At 38.4% G+C, this 18,064-nt stretch overlaps 1 protein-coding gene across 2 annotated transcripts in view; it reads left to right on the top strand.

The window, feature by feature from the left end:
- Positions 1 to 18,064, top strand: part of SASH1 (SAM and SH3 domain containing 1) — a 655,322-nt gene that overhangs the window by 190,059 nt on the left and 447,199 nt on the right. The window lies entirely within an intron of this gene.

Raw genomic sequence — 18,064 nt, 5'->3', positions numbered from 1 at the left:
TTATATCACAAACATCTTGTTTTATAGAATAAATAACAACAATATTAAAAGCAATTTAAAGTTCTGGAAGATTTGCTTACGTGTATACTTTGTGTCCTGTGATGTATTTATGCATTCATTACTTCATAAAAGCTACTGGAAAAGGTATAGTGGCTTAAACATCAACTTTCACTTTATCATTTGAGCCACTGAAGATCATGTTCATTTCAACCTAGATAATAGCTTTTACTCCAAAACAAATGAAACGGTGACTCCCCAATTGAAATAGGCCATGCTTTCCTCCTGCAAGTCATCCATTGATGTCAACTCCCATTTATAGCTTTGCCTGCACAAGCAGCAGTATCCATGACCCGTAATAAATAATTTTAGGCTATCATCATTGTTTTATTGCGGCACTATCAGCCTTTATATTTATTCCCATCTATCAGTGAGTGTTCCATTCCTGCTGCCAGGTATGTGGGCACATTATTACTTCCTAACACTGATGGCTGGCTCTATACCAGTCACTGTGGCTGCTAGCAGTATGAAAACTAGCTGCATTAAGCTTTATTATTAATGTCTTGTCAATCATTTCCAGCTTCAGAAAAGTACAAAGGAAAACTCTGCTGTTTATAAAAAGAGCTTTAATCAGATCATTTTTCACTAGCTCAGGAAAGGGAAGGAGATATTTAGGCATATCACAAGAACTGGAGGAGGCAAATGCATGTTGAATGCACTTAATTAGATTGGCAGAAAACATGGACAATGATCCCACCCCAAAATTCATCATGTGGATCATAAGGATTTTGAATCATATGGTTTAAAATTATGGATTGAAATCAAACTATTCCTCCCTTCTCTGTTCACAGCATCAAAACCGGCTCACAGAAGGCTTTGCCTTTTTATTAAGAGTCATCCTGATGGGAGTGGCATTTTCAGCCTTTACTCTCCATGGCCCCCTTATGCAAGCATCCATCTGCTTGTGCTTCTCGGTGGTTTCTCAGTGGTCCTGATACATAGGCTGTAGTTGAGGAAAAGAGGAGTAGTACAAGTTTTTTGGAGGGAAAGAGCCCCTAATACATTTAGGGGTATGAAAGTTTTGCTCTCCTTTCAAAATATACTGTATATGCACTTTAGACTGGGAAAAGCTGTTTGCACTCATTGCATATTTTAATATTTTTCACTATCTTGGAACAACAACTGGATAAATCATAAATGAAATGTGAAAGTTATAGTTATGATGCAGTAGACTCCAGCTCACTTTCCTTAATATATTATTCAATAAATGAAGAATTCAAATGCAATCACATAGTCTCTCCTTTTTTGTTTTTGTTTTTTTAAGGATGTTGTATTTACCAAGGTAAATTCATCTTTGCATTCACATTACTGATAAGATTTATATTTATCAAGACATACTGTTGAATATTAAGGATACTTTCTGGCATCTTGTTGCCATCAAAAAGGCCCCAGTTTCATATCTCCATTCCCAGTTTACAGTTTTAAGTTCTACACTGTGTGCTTAGAAGGAAGAGACTATGCTATTCATTTTTCTAATATTATCTGAAAGCAACACACAGTTGGCACAACTACAAATCTTAGAGAAAAAAATCACAAGCATTTTATTTATTAAATGTTTATAGAAAGTTGAAAATATTTTTAAAACATCAATAATTATTGAGTATAGTTGACTAAATCAAATTGTTAGTCCCAACCAAAAAAGGTCCATTGAATCAGTTGAGACTTGATAATTCAATATATGGGTGTATTTGGGCTAACAATTCAGTTTAGACCCATGCTGCACATTTTTCTTTTTCAATGACATGTGATGTATTTTATTCTTTGGTTTATTACTGCCAAGTTGTTGTTGTTGTTGTAGTTGTAGTTGTTGTTGTTGTTGTTGTTAGTAAACTGATAGTTGTGCTGGTACAAATATGAGGCGCCCATTAATCAGCCTGTAAGGTCATCTATATAAAGTTCTCAGTTTACATTCATGACTGCCAAAAGTTTTCCATCAAAATGCCTTCTCATGTGCTACAGTGTATCTGGCTGGGTGCAGCTTTGAGAGACAGAAAGGTCAATGACACGGATCCACAATATTGATGCAGCAGGGCTTCAGTGGCTTTAAAAAGACGGTTCCTGCAAATTACCAAGAAAATAATTTTATTGTGTTTTCTGTTGTTTCCATTATATCAGGTGTGGGCAAACCCAGGCCCGAGAGCTGAATGTGGCCTCTTGGGCTCCTTTATCAGGCCTTCCTCTTTCACACCATTCTCTCCTTCCTCCCTTCTCTCCTTCCTTCCTCCTTCCCTTCCTCTTTCTCCTCCCTTCCACCCTTTCATCCTTCCTTCCCTCTCTATTGCTACCTCTCTTTCTCTTCCCTCCCTCCCTCCCTCCCTTCCCTTTTGTCTTTTCTTCCTTCTCTCATCTTTATCTTTCCTTTCCTTTTATCTTCCTTTCCTTCTCTTTTCCCTTCCTTCCTTTACTTTTATCTTTCCTTCCTTCTCTTTTTCCTTCCTTCCTTCCTTCCTTCCTTCCTTTCCTTTCCTTTCCTTTCCTTTCCTTTCCTTTCCTTTTGTCTTTCCTTCCTTCTCTCTTTCCTCCCTCCTTCCCTTCCTCTCTCTTTCTTCCTCCCTCCATTCCCTTCCAGCCTTTCATCCTTCCTTCCTTATCTCTTTCCTTCCTTCCTCCTTCATTCCTTCCTTTCATCCTTCCTTCCTTCTCTCTTTCCTTCCTACTTCCCTTCCTTCCATCACTGGGCAGCCAGTCCCCCTAGCAGGGAGTGCTAGCATGCAGCCCCCAAGTTAGAAAGTTTGCCCATGCCTGCATTATAGTGTTACAAACACGTGAGTATGCAGTGTGTTTTAGGTGCATCAAAATATGTAGAACAGGGGTCCTCAAACCTTTTAAACAGAGGGCCAGGTCAGAGTCCCTCAAACTGTTGGAGGGCCGGATTATAATTTTAAAGAACATGAATGAATTCCTGTGCACAATGCACATATCTTATTTGTAGTGCAAAAACATTTTAAATCAATACAATAATTAAAATGAAGAACAATTTTAACAAATATAAACTTATTATTATTTCAGTGGGAAGTGTGGGCCTGTTTTTGGCTGATGAGATAGGATTGTTGTAGTAGTAGTTGTTGTTGTTTTCAAGTCGTTTCAGGATTGTTGTTGTTGTGCTTTCAAGTGGTTTCAGACTTAGGTTGACCCTGAGTGAGGGCCGTGTAAATGACCTTGGAGGGCTATATCCGGCCCCCGGGCCTTAGTTTGAGGACCCCTGGTGTAGAACTTGCAGCAAATGCTTTGGTGATTATGAGGATGTGACATTCAGATTCAAAATTTACATTCAGTGCCAGTGCCTATCACAACTGCTTTGTAAAATCTGTTTAGAGATTAATTGCATCTGTTCTTCTTGCATAAATCATATTTATTTTTCTATCTTTCTTTTTTCCCTACATCTAGACAGCTGAAGAAATTATACTTGTAATGTTGAGGGAAAATGTGTAAGGAAATATTTCAGGTATAAGTGACAAAATAACATTTCTGCTCATGTTTAAACTTTATAGCCTCAGTGCTGTGTTTTAGGTATTGGGTTCACTTTGCCAATTGCATTTTACATTTTCTCTGGTTCTATTCTTAGCCAACATCAAAGTGCTTTCCGGCCTTCACAGTTCAGTCATCTGGGAGCTCAGCTACAGGCGTTGCTTCATTTTCACAGAAAGGTGAATTTTTACTGACACTGCATTGAAGCTGGACTGATGTCCCCAGAGGTTATTCATCCACAGAGCAAGTTAGCACAGGCATTGCCATGGAAAAGCTCCTCATTCAAATTCTCTTCGTGTAGCTGAAGTTATTTTTTCACAGTGCAGAATGCTGAAACTTTGCAACACTCCCAAATTGCTACATTAATAGTTAGATGTCACAATATTTTTTCTGGTGTATTTTTAGTTCTTATAGAATTGCTCTATGGTTCTTTGGTACATTTGCCGGGCACTGCTTATTTTATATATATACACATTTGCAACTGACTGAATCCTTTGGTTGCTCTTTCGCAAAGGTCACTACAGTGTTATGTTTTTGCCAGCATCTAACTAGGTTGTATTAGGAGGTGGAAAAATCCATACTTCATTACCAGTTTAGAGATACTTCTTTAAATTATTTTCCCCTCACTGTGTGCACAATCGAAAAAGTGATCTTTTACCCGTAGCCCATTTCAGTGAGTGGCAGCTGCATGTTCTGGCAGTCACACTTTTAATTTTAATGCAATTTAAGCTGGGGATGACCTGTGATTTAAGTATCCATCTGTTAATTTCATTGTTACCTGCCATATTTATGAAAGGTGTAAGAAATCGGCATAGGTACTTCATATGATTTATGTCATGCATCGGCACTATGGTTTCACTGATATTAACTCATAAAAAGAGAGATCCAATGGCAGTTTTGGCCTTTATGGACACATCTACACAGACACTTTAATGTAACCTGGAACCAGTTTAGGAAAAACTGTTTTCACTCCACTTGGGACTAGATTGATAGGTCAATAAGTGGTGTGAGGTCATTGAACCTGACCTCAAACTGCTCTGTGGGGTTTATTTCCATTTCTGAAATGCACACCAGTGCTCCAGAAAGGTAGAAGGTGAAAAAGAAAAGGAAAGAGACAGCTGTTTGCCCCTCCCAGGGAGGCCAGTTGCCCCCTGCTAGCCAGCCATGCCCCTGAGGCATTTTCTGGAGCCCTCTCGCTCCTTCCTTCCAAATCCTACAAAGTGCTTCAACAAAGGCGGGTGCTGACAATGCACTCTGCATTCTGAGGAGCAGATTTCACCCTAGGATTTGGGATATATTGGGATCTGCCGCAGCACATTAAAGGGCTCAACTCAGACTTTCTTGTGACTTTCTTTAATGTGCTGTATATCCTTTAATCCATGTTGCAGCACACACTGGCAATGTGGGTTTTGTGACCACCACAATTTTGATTCGGAAAGGAGTGCATTAAAAGGCCAGTATAGTTTATCCTTAAATCCCAAGCAGATGTTCTCCTTTGCTTCCTGGCAAATAATGATAACTTATTAATGATTGAATAAATTAATCAAACAAAAAACTGTTAAAAATCTGGGCAGGGAGATGGGGAAAAGATGTTAAAATCCTGGTAAATGTAGTTATTTTGATCCAGGTCAATGTGTGCATTCTTCTCAGAGCTTAGTTGAAGAGGTAAAGAAAAAAAATCTTTAGTCATGTTGAGACAAACTGATGCCTGCAATTCACACATTCTGGTTTCACAGTTGTTGGACACCTCTTTGTTTTAATACTACTTGAGAAGAAACACAAACAGGAAGTTGACTTTGAAAGGTGTGACAAGTGAGATACTTTTGCCTTCATAAGCCATATAGATGATGTTAACGACATAAACTTTCTTATCCAAGTTACTGTACTATTATAAAGGACAAGGAGACAGCTGTTGTGCCTTATTTATGGAAAGAATCATAGACTCATAAAATCATTGAGTTGGAAGAGGCCATCCAGTCCAACCTCCTGCCAAGAAGCAGGACAATCGCATTCAAAGCACCACCAACAGATGGCCATCCAGCCTCTGTTTAAAAGCCTCCAAAAAAGGAGCCTCCACCACACTCCAGGGCATAGAGTTCCACTGCTGAACAGCTCTTATAGTCAGAAAGTTCTTCCTAATGTTCAGGTGAAATCTCCTTTGCTTTAGTTTGAAGCCATTGTTCTGCATCTTAGTCTCTAGGGCAGCAGAAAACAAGCCTGCTCCCTCCTCCCTATGACTTCCCCTCACATGGCTAGGATGTAGAGTAGAGACAAAGGATGTATTTACACTATAAATTTGATGCAGTTTGATACCACTTTAACTGTCCATAGCTCAATACTATGGAATCATGAGAGTTGTTTCACAATGTCTTCTCTGCCAAAGAGTGTGGGTGCCTCGCCAAACTAGAACTTCCATGATTAGTCCTAGGTCAGGCAAAGATCTGATAAGCATATATACATGTTGGCATATTCCGAACTGTAATGTGTATGCCCTGGAACCTTTGAAAAGCTTTTGTTCTTTAGTTATCTTTTACTTGGCTTCTTAATTCCTAGCAGGTTGTTTGTAGCACCGAGTCCTGGTTACTTCCAGTTTGGTTCTTGCTTACCTATAGCAAGCTTTCTTTTTTGAGTTTTTATCAAAACTCAAACATGTTTATTGTGTTTGTATTCCAATGCCTCACCTCTTGAGTTTTTTCTTCCCCATCTCTGTTGGTATCATTCTAGTGTTACTATTACTGTGGTATTATGCCAAATGTATTTTCTACCGTCTGGCCAGCTTGTGTTGCCCAGAAAAGGATACTGCCTCTACAAAGACTGTGATTTAGTTTCAGAGCCCTTGGTCAAGGCACCTCTCCTTCTTTCATCCTTTGTTTGTTTATAGTTTTAATAAATAAATTAACCACCGCTGTTTGTGTAATGTAAGATGAATGACCTGACTATTTCTACAGCCTCATAAAAATAAGTTCCAGAGGCAGGAAATATCATTGCTTTTATCTGAAGAGCAAAGTAAATTAAAACAATTTATGAATGATCCAGGTTTATTACTTTTTTGCTGTGCCAGGTTTACTAAAATAAAAGCTGGCAGGAAGATCTACTTAACAGTGGAACAGCAGTCACTGGAAACAGCAATAAAATGAAACAAGTTACATAAATAGTGAGTTAGTATTGCATTTTTTCATTTTCCTGCCCAGACAGTAATACGGTATTGCTCTTAATTTTAATTGAATTTTTAAATGGCTTTAACCCTTTGGTGGGGTACTTATATCCTCTGTGTAAAGCAACCTGATTCTTTAGGCATGTGCTAAACCTTTAAATACTGCCAGGATTAGATCACTCCTTACTGTGTCCCTTTCCTCTCCTATCGGTTTGACCCCCAGTGGTATTTGGTGTGACTTTTTTCTTTTGAATTGTAGTGGAAGGATGTTGAAATATTGAATTGTCAAAAAATCTCAGCAATCTGCTGCTTTTTACTTTTGTGTAAAAATTAATGTATGAATTTTACTTTTCTAAGAGTGTGAACAGCAATAAAAGTAGTAACAGTCCTTGTAACAAAGAAGTAGAACATAGACTTCAGGGGTTCAAGGAGTGAAACATTAGAATGGATCCATGTTGACAAATGAATTATTAAAGAAAACAAAAATAACAACCACAAATGTGTACACAACTTTAAAGTGGGTCCCAAACAGTTAAAGATTTTCTTTACATTGGTTCCGCCATCCATTAAACTGTAGACTGTAGTCAAGAACAATTACTAAAGGTGCATGTATGCTGTCAAATTAGTGCAATTCCTTTTCAACTGCCCTGGCCTTATACCAGTGGTTCCCAACCCATGGGTTTTCTGTGGGGTCGCTGCTCAGTGGTGAGAGCTATTGAGCCACAGTTTTTACCATCGAATTCAATATGTTGTAAGTTAACATTATTTTGAATTATATTATACTGAAAAAAATCTATTTTTGATGTGGGTTGCTCTGAGTTTTCTGGGCTGTATGGCCATGTTCCAGAAGCATTATTTCCTGATGTTTCACCTGCATCTATGGCAGGCATCCTCAGAGGTTCTGAGGTCTGTTGGAAATTAGGCAATTGGGGTTTATATATCTGGATTGTTTGGTGTGGGGGGAAAGCTCTTGTTTGTTTGAGGCAGATGTGAATGTTGCAATTGGCCACCTTGATTAGCATTGAATAGCCATTCAGCTTCAAGCATACTGCTTGGGGGAATCCTCTGTTGGGAGGTGTTAGCTGGCCCTGATTGATTCTTGTCTGGAATTCCACTGTTTTTTTGAGTGGTTTTATTTATTTACTATCCTGATTTTAGAGTTTTTTTTAATACTGGTAGCCAGATTTTGTTCATTTTTATGGTTTCCTCCTTGCTGTTTAAATTGTCCACATGCTTGTGGATTTCAATGGCTTCTCTGTGTAGTCTGACATGTAGTTAGAGTGGTCTAGCATTTCTGTGTTCTCAAATAGTATACTGTGTCCAGGATGGCACATCAAGTGCTCTGCTATGACTGACTTCTCTGTTGAAGTAGTCTGCAGTACCTTTCATGTTCCTTGATTCATATTTGGGCAATGCTGCATTTGGTGGTCCCTATGTAGACTTGTCCACAGCTGCATGATATATGGTATATTCCTGCAGAGGTGAGAGGACCCCTCTTGTCCTTTGCAGGACATAGCATTTGTTGGATTTTCTTAGTGGGTCTGTAGATTGTTTGTCTGTTGTGTTTCTTCATCAGCTTCCCTATGCAGTCAGTCATTTCCTTGATGTGGTAGGAACACTTTTCCTCTTATTTTTGATGTGTTTTTGTTTACCCTATTAAACAGCCTATTTTAATGTATTGGAGTTGTAGGTCACTTCACCTCTATAAAATGGGGTCAGAAAAGGTTGGGAACCGCTGCTCTATACTATGGAATCGTGAGAGTTGTACTTCGGTAAGGCACAGACACTCTTTGGCAGAAAGCTAAAACCTTGTAAAACTATAGCTGTCATGATTCCATAGCATTGAGCCATGGTAATTACAGTTGTATCAATCTACATTAATTCTGCAATGAGGATGCACCCTAAGACCTGGAGGGACAACTACGAAGGAAATAGATAAGATCTCAAGTGTAAAGAAAGGAGGAAGTTGACTGGAAGAAAATCAACTCATTTGAAATATAGTGCAGAAGAGAGTTAATAAAAGAACTAATTTGCCTTTCTATTACAGAGCTTTAAAAACGTACCTCTGGGGCTGAATCCTGTTGATGCTAATGTTGTACTTATTTCAAAACATGGAGTGGTAGCAAGAAAAAGCAGGCAGAACCAGCTGGCGCTTGAACAGTGTATTTTGCTATTTTCTGCCTTTTCCCTTCTTACACCACCACTTCTGCAGGCATAATGCATCAATAGAATCCTGTCCTTGGACTACAACTCCCATTATTGTTATTGTTATTGTTATTGTTATTTGAAACACAACAAGATGAGTCCACAGCAAACAAGATCACTCTTCTGGCTGTTGTTTTGGATCGGACACTTCCCAAGTGTCTAGGACTGTGTGATGTATCAGTGAATAATGCGTGCAGATCCCAGTAAGGCGGCCTTTTGCAGCTGGCAGATTGTAATTTTGTCAGTGCCGATTGTGTTTAAGTGCAGGCCAAGGTCTTTAGGCACTGCACCCAGTGTGCCCATCACCACTGGGCCACCTTTACTGGTTTGTACCAATCTTTGCAGTTCAATCTTTAAATCCTCATATCGTGTCAGCTATAATAATAATAATAATAATTATTATTATTATTATTATTATTATTATACTTCACTTTTTCAATCCACAAAGGAGACTCTGGCCTTTTCCACACAGCTGTATAAAATTCACATTGAACTGGATTATATGCCAGTGTGGACTCAGATAATCCAGTTCAAAGCCGATATTGTGGATTATCTACCTTGGTATTCTGGGTTGTATGGCTGTATGGAGGGGCTCTCAGGCATACATTCCCCAGACCATGATACATTTTAAGAAATAGAGACCTACTGATTTTCCTTAGAATAGGTGGTGGAAGAAGGATAAACATCTGGATTGGTCTGAAAAAAAAAAACACAGATGATCATGGAAGTCAGTAGAAAATGACTTATAGATATTGAGTGACTTAAATTCCCACGCAAATACTGTTCCTGACAATGTATCTTTACTCTTCCCACCATGTAAGTGTGTGGCCTTTATTACTTCTATGAGGACACTAAACATGAAAGGACAAAACCTGCCTCTTCCCTTGAGTAATAATGGAAGCAAAGTCAGCTATAACGACATGATATCATGTACTATTGTTTAACTGATAGCAAATGAAAAATAGTAAGCATTTTGGATGCCTTTGGATTTCTTTTAGATATTGTGATATGCTTCTGATATGTTTCTAGTTGACATGCCCATGACATTAATATAATAAAATACATTCAAATTATTAGATCTATATAGCTATTGGTATATCTAAACAGGTTGTCTTGTTTCCCTCCAGATACCTATGGAAACACATGAAGAAAACAAAGAAATTAAAGAACTAAGCAAGAGAGAGAGAGAAATAAACCTCATTTTTAATTATCCTTTAATTAATCTAAAGAAAGGAACATGATCAAAGGCATTCCTTCAGGTGCCATTCAGCCCCCTGATTATGTGTGTAATTATGTTTAAAACATCACTGTTACAACAAGTCCAACCATAATATACTACTTTATGGGTGTTTCTATGTAAGATTGTGCTATTATACATGGTGAAAAGGGATTATAATTTTGTTCTTTGTAATATGCTATCAAATATCTCAGACTTGCGGTTGTTTTGGAGTAAATGCTGTGTTTAGTCAAATGAGCACAGCGTATTTATATTTTCCAAAGTAACCATAAAAATGCAAAGGAATGTATTTTTTTTTCTTTTAGAAAACAAAATACGTATCTTTAATAGAGCAACTGGGGAAAAGAATCCATTATTTTTATGGTCAAGTAATCACTATGCTGTTGCATAGGTAAACATACATTACTTTCACGTTAGCAGCATTACATAATAAAATATTCCTGTTTCAGCAAGCATTTTTTTCTGCTGAGCATTATGGAATTTAATACAGAGGTAATGCTTTATTGACGCTTACTTCTGGTGACCTTTATGTCTTGTGTTGGTGACATATTGGTCTTCTGTCTCCCGTACTATGGGATTCTAATGGTTAGAGTGGAATGGGTCAGATAATGAAAGTCTCTGGTACATTAACTTTCAATTTCATGAATGCCTGAATACTATATGGAAGATAAATAACATACATTTTCTTGCTTGTACACTTTAAGGTTTTATAAACTGGCTATATTCGCTGCTATATTACTTAACAACAGGCTACTTGTTATTGTAGTCAAATGAGTATGTACAGTTTTGACAAGGCTAAGATTACATAATTGTTACTTCTGGGAAAGGTTTTCAGTGAGTGAATATGCTGAGTTAAATTTTCTAAATGTTCTGAGTGAATAAATCTTCTGAATCCCAAATCTTCATTGATATAGTTGAAGGACTTTATTTACTTATTACGTCTTTTCAGGGAAGTTCTAGGTGGCTGCAGAGGAATCCTGCAAGTCAGAGTCCCCAGTGTTTCCCAGTTCATAGATTCACAGAATCATAGAGTTGGAAGAAACCTCATGGGCCATCCAGCCCCCTGCCTAGAAACAGGAAAATTGCATTTAAAGCACCCCCGACAGATGGCCATCCAGCCTCTGTTTAAACGCTTCCAAAGAAGGAGCATCCACCACACTGCAGGGCAGAGAGTTCCACTGCTGAACAGCTCACACAGTCAAAAAGTTCTTCCTAATGTTCAGGTGGAATCTCCTTTGCTGTAGTTTGAAGCCATTGTTCTGCATCCTAGTCTCTAGGGCAGCAGAAAACAAGCTTGCTCCCTCCTCCCTATGACTTCCCCTCACATGGCTAGGATGTAGAGTAGAGACAAAGGATGTATTTACACTATAAATTTGATGCAGTTTGATACCACTTTAACTGTCCATAGCTCAATACTATGGAATCATGAGAGTTGTTTCACAATGTCTTCTCTGCCTTTCTTGTAGTTTGAAGCCATTGTTCCTTGTCCTAGTCTCCAGAGCAGCAGTAAACAAGCTTGCTCCCTTCTCTCTATGAGTTCCTCTCACATATTTATACATGGCTATCATGTCTCCTCCCAGCCTTCTCTTCTTAACAGTTCCATCTGTTAAGGAAGTAGGCATTGGAAATATTCACCAATATTCTGTATTGGCTATAATGAAAAGCATCTCCTGGCCTAATACTGCCGGACCGTTTTAATAGCCAGCAGGCACATCAGACCAGTGAAGTCTGTTTACCTGTCAATCAAGAAAAAAGAAAAAAGTTGTTTCCAGCTCAGTACCACCAGTTAGCAGGGTTGTGACAAGGGGAGGGGGCTGGAAACTAAGCTAGTCACATTTCCGTATCAGCATAGTTAATGAGGCACATGAAATTGGTTAACTTCAAAAGGGGCAATCAACTTCACACAGGATTCTCCTTTCTTCTCCTGTGTGATTTTTTAACATCTTTGCCTGATTTATTTACAAATCGAGGGTACAGTTGTACTTTATTTTAAAAACACAAAGTTTCAAAAACTTGGCATTATACTAAATGTCCTTTGACCAGTAGCTGACCACTTGGGAGAGCCTCTGGTGTTGCTATAAGAAGGTCCTCCACTGTGCATGTGGCAGGGCTTGGACTGCACTGTAGTAAGTGGCCTGTGGTTTGCTCTTCTCCACACTCGCATACCATGGACTCCACTTTGTGGCCCTATTTTTAAAGGTTGGCTCTGCATCTTGTGATGCCAGAGCACAGTCTGTTTAGTGCCTTCCAAGTCACCCAGCCTTCTGTTTGCCCAGGAGAGAGTCTCTCATCTCTCATCTTAACCCATGACTGGTATCAGTCATGGGTTAAGGTTCCGGGTTTTAGCCTGTCACTTTTGGACTCTCGCTTTCTGTGGTATTCCTGTGAGTTTTTGCTTGATAGTCAAGCAGTTCTTCTTGAAGGTCAGAGCACGTTCCAGGGCAACTCCCAGGTATTTGGGTGTGCTGCAATGCTTTTGTGGGATTCCTTCCCAGGTAGTCTTCAGAGCTTGTCTGTTTGTCTGTTCTTAAGATGAAATGCAGACATCTGTTTTAGATGGATTAGGAATCAGCTGGTGTTCCCTGTAACAGGCAGTAAGAGCACCTAAAACTTCAGAGAGCTTTTGTTCAATGATTTCAAAGCTCCCTGCTTTGAAATCATCATCAGCACCATCATCAGCATAGATGAAACTTTGCCTGATGAAGAAGCAGAAGTGTTAAAAGCTCGCATTGAATACTTTATGCCTTTTAGTTGGCCCAGTAAAAGAACTACTGTTTTGTGGAATTTGTAATTTGTTGTATTTTAAGACTCATTGATTTCAAAACTACTAGAGCATTACTAATATAATTTGACTTAACCCTTTACTTTTAGTTATAAAAACATATACAGTTACATACATGTCCTTTATCTTTATGCTTTTGAATCTATAATTATTGTACAGGCATGTCCTTATGTAAATTCTGCTATTATATATTCAAAGCTCACTCTTTTTGTATGTATTTTATTTATTTATTTATTTAACTTGTATACCGCTACTCCCAATTTGGCTTGGAGCAGTTACCACGTGCATGGACACACTAACATTGAGTTGAACTTTTCTTCTGCATTTTCAATAAGCAGTGGAAATATCTAAATGAGGACAGCATGCACCTCATCCTTATCCATATTTGCTTTAGTTAAATAAGATGCAATTTACAGTTATCAATATTTCCATCCCAGAAAATATAATATTTTAATTTAGAAATCTGGATTTGAGTTCATTTGCCAAATTGGCATACCCTGTTCTGTCACTAATTGTTGTTCACCAAATCCTATGTTGTGAGTGAAACATGATCCTTCTGCAGATGCAAAATATGTAAACATGACAGCAGATCAGGTGTGATCAAAGTAAGCAACTTTGCAAAAAGACACACTCACAAGTAAACCTCAACAGAAATGAGAACTGAAACAAAACCAATGAAAAATTGTGTAGTTATCATGGCAAACAAAAAAAGCACTATCACCAATAAGATTTCTGCTGCATCTCAATAAAATTTTCATTCAGTCCCCTAAGACATCAGTTGAGCATTTAGAAATGCAGTATAGGCATCAATATAAAAGAGGCGTTCAAGCTTGTCAATCACAGCAAATATAAGAGTTCAAGGTGTGAACAGTTTTCAGTGGAGGGGGTTAGAATTCCTATTTGGAAACAATGCCACCATTTCCCTTTCCCCATAACTATCCATGGCAGGAGAAGTTTGAAAAATTTGGAAAACTATATCTGAAGGTCATAAAGGTAAAGGTAAATGTTTCCCCTGACATTAAGTCTAGTCATGTCCAACTCTGAGGGTTGGTGCTCATCTACATTTCTAGGCCGAAGAGCCAGCGTTGTCGATAGACACCTTTTAGGTCATGTGGCCAGCATGACTGCATGGAGTGCTGTTACCTTCCTACAGAAGTGATACCTATTGATCTACTCACATTTTCATGTTTTCAAACTGCTAGGTTGGCAGAAGCTGGGCCAAACAGTGGGAGTTCACCCCACTCCCCAGATTCGAATTGCCAATGTTTCAGTCAGCAAGTTCAGCAGCTCAGTGGTTTAACCCACTGTGCTACTAGGGGGCCCATATATCTGAAGGTAGAAGCTCTGTATTTGAGTAAAAATAATTTTATTTAGCACTGAACTGATATTTTTCTTTATACTGAATAATATCATTTCATAGTCATCAGAATATTCCCATTGAAAATGCTACTGTATGTCCTAAAACCCCCCAAATAAAAATAAATAAAATTGAATGCATTCATTACACATTCATTCAACAGTAAGATCGTACAGACACACACAGGATGCAAAGTGATTAGTGTCAGTACTCGTTTTGCCATTTGAGAGTGATGGATTTGAATGAATAGGGTAGTTAACAAGCTGGGAATTTAGCCAACACAGAGTGTCTACATAGAAATTGGAGCTGACTTCCTCATTAGAGGATAGTCTTAGGTTTCTATAGCAGTTTCTGAAACAAATCCAAGATACATGTGTCTCCCTCCTCCCCAGCAAAATTTCTGAGATTTAAAATAAAGTACCCTCAAAGGGCTTATATTAAATGAGATTTTCTCGAAGATGGTATGAAACATGATGCCAACAGCAGGGTCATTCGCTTTAGGAACATTTCATCATTTTGTGGTGGCAGCAGCTGAGTCAGTTCACTGTGTATCTCAAAGACAAATTATATGTCAGATTTTTCAATTCACAGTTTCTAGCATTATTTATGATGCTGCAAGAGGTTCCAAACATTGCACTCACAAGAGCAACCACCCATTTCTGTTTTGTTTTGCTTTAAAAAAAAAGCAGAAGCTTTTTCATATGAGATTTCAGAAACCTGGTATGGATTTAAAGTATGTCATTATAAGGATGTGCACATCTAACCATTTGATAATTGTCAAAGTAATTGTAAGCTTTGCTTAGGGCAAAGATATAGGACATCTGAAGGAAGGACATAAGAAAGAAAGATGCAGTGCATTTGTCATATCTTGAGATTTTTTTTAAATGCCCTAAGGTCCTTCCACACAGAATATGAAGGCAGGAAATCCCACAATATCTTCTTTGGACTGGATTATCTGAGTCCACACTGCTATATATTTAAGTTCAAAGCAGAAAGGGTGGGATTTTATTCACCTGTGTGGAAGGGGGCTTAGACATTTCCTGTTTCTGTAAAAGCATTTTCCTAGTTGGTATACATTATTAGCATACTAATAACATGTAGGTTTTGTTATGTTAAAAAATCCTGAAAGATAAAATAATCAAATGTTCCCCATATATTCCACCAGAAAACAGTGTTTTAAAACTAGCAAGCATTTTTAATTATAAAAAAATATTTATGATGTTACCACTGATTTGCATAGTGCTTGCTACACCTCACCTTGGTTGTATTCTGGCTAAGGTGCATGATATGGTGGTTGGAACCACAGAGACCAACAGCCATTAAGTACATGACCCTCAACATAACCTTTGGATCCATTTTTCAGAAAGTATGGTAGCCACTCTACTGCTTGCTGAGAAATTCCATTCTTGAAAGCAAAAGCTAATCTAGATGGATACCATATCTGGCACTATCATTAGATTCTCAAAGATACAGAAGAACATAGAGGATCACATTCTGTTGAATATTTTTGATATCGTAAGCCAGAATTATGATGGCATAATTTTAAGGGTTCCCATTTATGGTTGATTATAAATTACCCCCTCAAAACTTTCCACTTAAATCAGTCTGTCCTCCCAAATAAAGGGTTTTCGAAGCACTGTAGATTAAGGCACTGGAAAATATTGACTGCAGTCTCAGCTGCAGATCATGTTGAACATTGCAGCTGGGTGGGTCTCTCCACCTGCCTGCCTCAATATTCCTGAGACCAGAAAGTGCTATAGTCATCACTCTCTACAGGCCTGGCCTGCAGAGCCTTGGACACTCTTCAATAGAGTGCTGCCTGGCTTAGGAGGTATTGCTTTAATAGGGATGTAGCACTAGTAGAAGTAGTGACAATGCCATAATAGATATATGGCACGAATTACTTTAATAATAAGTGTAATTCAAAACATCATTGAGCTAAAACATCACAATGTATTTCAGAAATTTATCTAAGAGTCGCTAATTTGACACTGTGTGGCATTGATTCAAATAAGCAGGACTTTAAACTTGTTTTCTTCCAGGGAAGTTAAGCTACTTTTTCTTTAAAGAAAGGGAATTCTGACTTTCCACAAGAGAGCAGTATCAGGGATGGCTCAAAATGGTTTAATGGGACAGAATAGCAAATAAATCTTATATGTTCAATTGATAAACATTGGCGATTGAGACTAAAACCCACATGAGTATCTCTCTCAGTTCATCTCTTTTTGGAATTTATAGTAACAAATAGAATTGTCTATCCTTTGTCAATTTGTTTCAAGACATGCAAAATCTACTGTCTGAGATTGCCACTGTACAAGGCATATTGGCAGGGTCAACCCTTCAAAAGGCCAATTGATTATTGAAATCTGTTTGCTTTTAGATTACACTCAAATCAAGGATCCAGAGGGCAGGAAGCATGCCTCAAGCCTTCATGAGGTTCATTGAACTTTTCAGGCTGCACGAACTGAAGTGTGTTCATAACAATCCAGACAAAACTGGAAGGAATCTGACATTTATGTGGAGCCAGAGCTGATATGAGTTGTACTTTTATCTGTGAAACATAATTCACTATGATAATAAGCTCCTTTTAGACTTAATTTAAAAGAGAGCACTACCTCCTTTTCAAAAAGGCACATTTTGAATTGCACACATATATCTATGCATGATTAGAAAAGGATAAAATTAACAAATAAGCTTCCTAGTGGTGGAAAATCAAAAGTTTGCAGTTTTGTTAATAGTGTTTTAGACCATAAATTGGTCATTGGACATTAAAAATTTGCCTAATGTTCATTTGAATTCTTTCTTTAAAATAGAAACTAAGTGATTTGCTGCATTAGGTGTGGAATACTTCCTCTATAGCAACACTATATGCCAGGCATCCTCAAACTGTGGCCCTTCAGCTTTTTGGGCCTCCAACTCCCAGAAGCTTTAACGAGTTTGTTCAATTGTCAGGAATTCTATGAGTTGAAGGCCCAAACAGCTGGAGGGCCACAGTTTGAGAATGCCTGCTATATGCTATGCGTAGTTCTTTGCTGGCTAATAGGACTAAATAATACAGGCTGCTAGTAATGTGTTTGGCTCTTGAATGTAGCATTTCCCTTTCACAAATAGCTGTTATGGAGCTCTCTGTCCAGATTAAGATTTTGATAGTGGGAATAAAAGTGGTAAGGACAATAATACTACTGTGATTTTGAGCTGGATTGAGGCCCTGTCCTTGGTCTTTGAACAGAGAAAGTCAGTCTTGGTTGAAATTCATGAGATTAGCAAGCAACACCTAATCCCATCACATGAAGTTTCTGCTTCCCTGGCGACTAGGACGCGGAACAATGGCTTCAAACTACAAGAGAGGAGATTCCATCAGAACATGAGGAAGAACTTCCTGACTGTGAGAGCCGTTCAGCAGTGGAACTCTCTGCCCCGGAGTGTGGTGGAAGCTCCTTCTTTGGAAGCTTTTAAACAGAGACTGGATGGCCATCTGTCAGGGGTGATTTGAATGAAATATTCCTACTTCTTGGCAGGAGGTTGGACTGGATGGCCCATGAGGTCTCTTCCAACTCTTTGATTCTATGATTCTATGATTCTAAGTGCTCCAGATGAGTGGTGAAAATACTCTGGGTTTTGGATAGCTTTAAAAGAGCTGGCCATGGTGCTGATCCTATTGTAAAGCAACAGTTCAGCATATTGGATAACTCTATTAAATTCTTTACCAAACCAAGGAGAAGATGCACTACTTAATTCAGTGGTTCTTAACCTGTAGGTCCCCAGATAATTTGGCCTACAACTCCCAGAAATCCCAGCCAGTTT

This window comes from Anolis sagrei, chromosome 1 (genome assembly GCF_037176765.1).
Source record: "Anolis sagrei isolate rAnoSag1 chromosome 1, rAnoSag1.mat, whole genome shotgun sequence".
Taxonomy (NCBI): Eukaryota; Metazoa; Chordata; class Lepidosauria; order Squamata; family Dactyloidae; genus Anolis; species Anolis sagrei.
The sequence above is the reverse complement of the archived record's forward strand: the minus strand, read 5'-3'. Positions and strand labels throughout refer to the sequence as shown.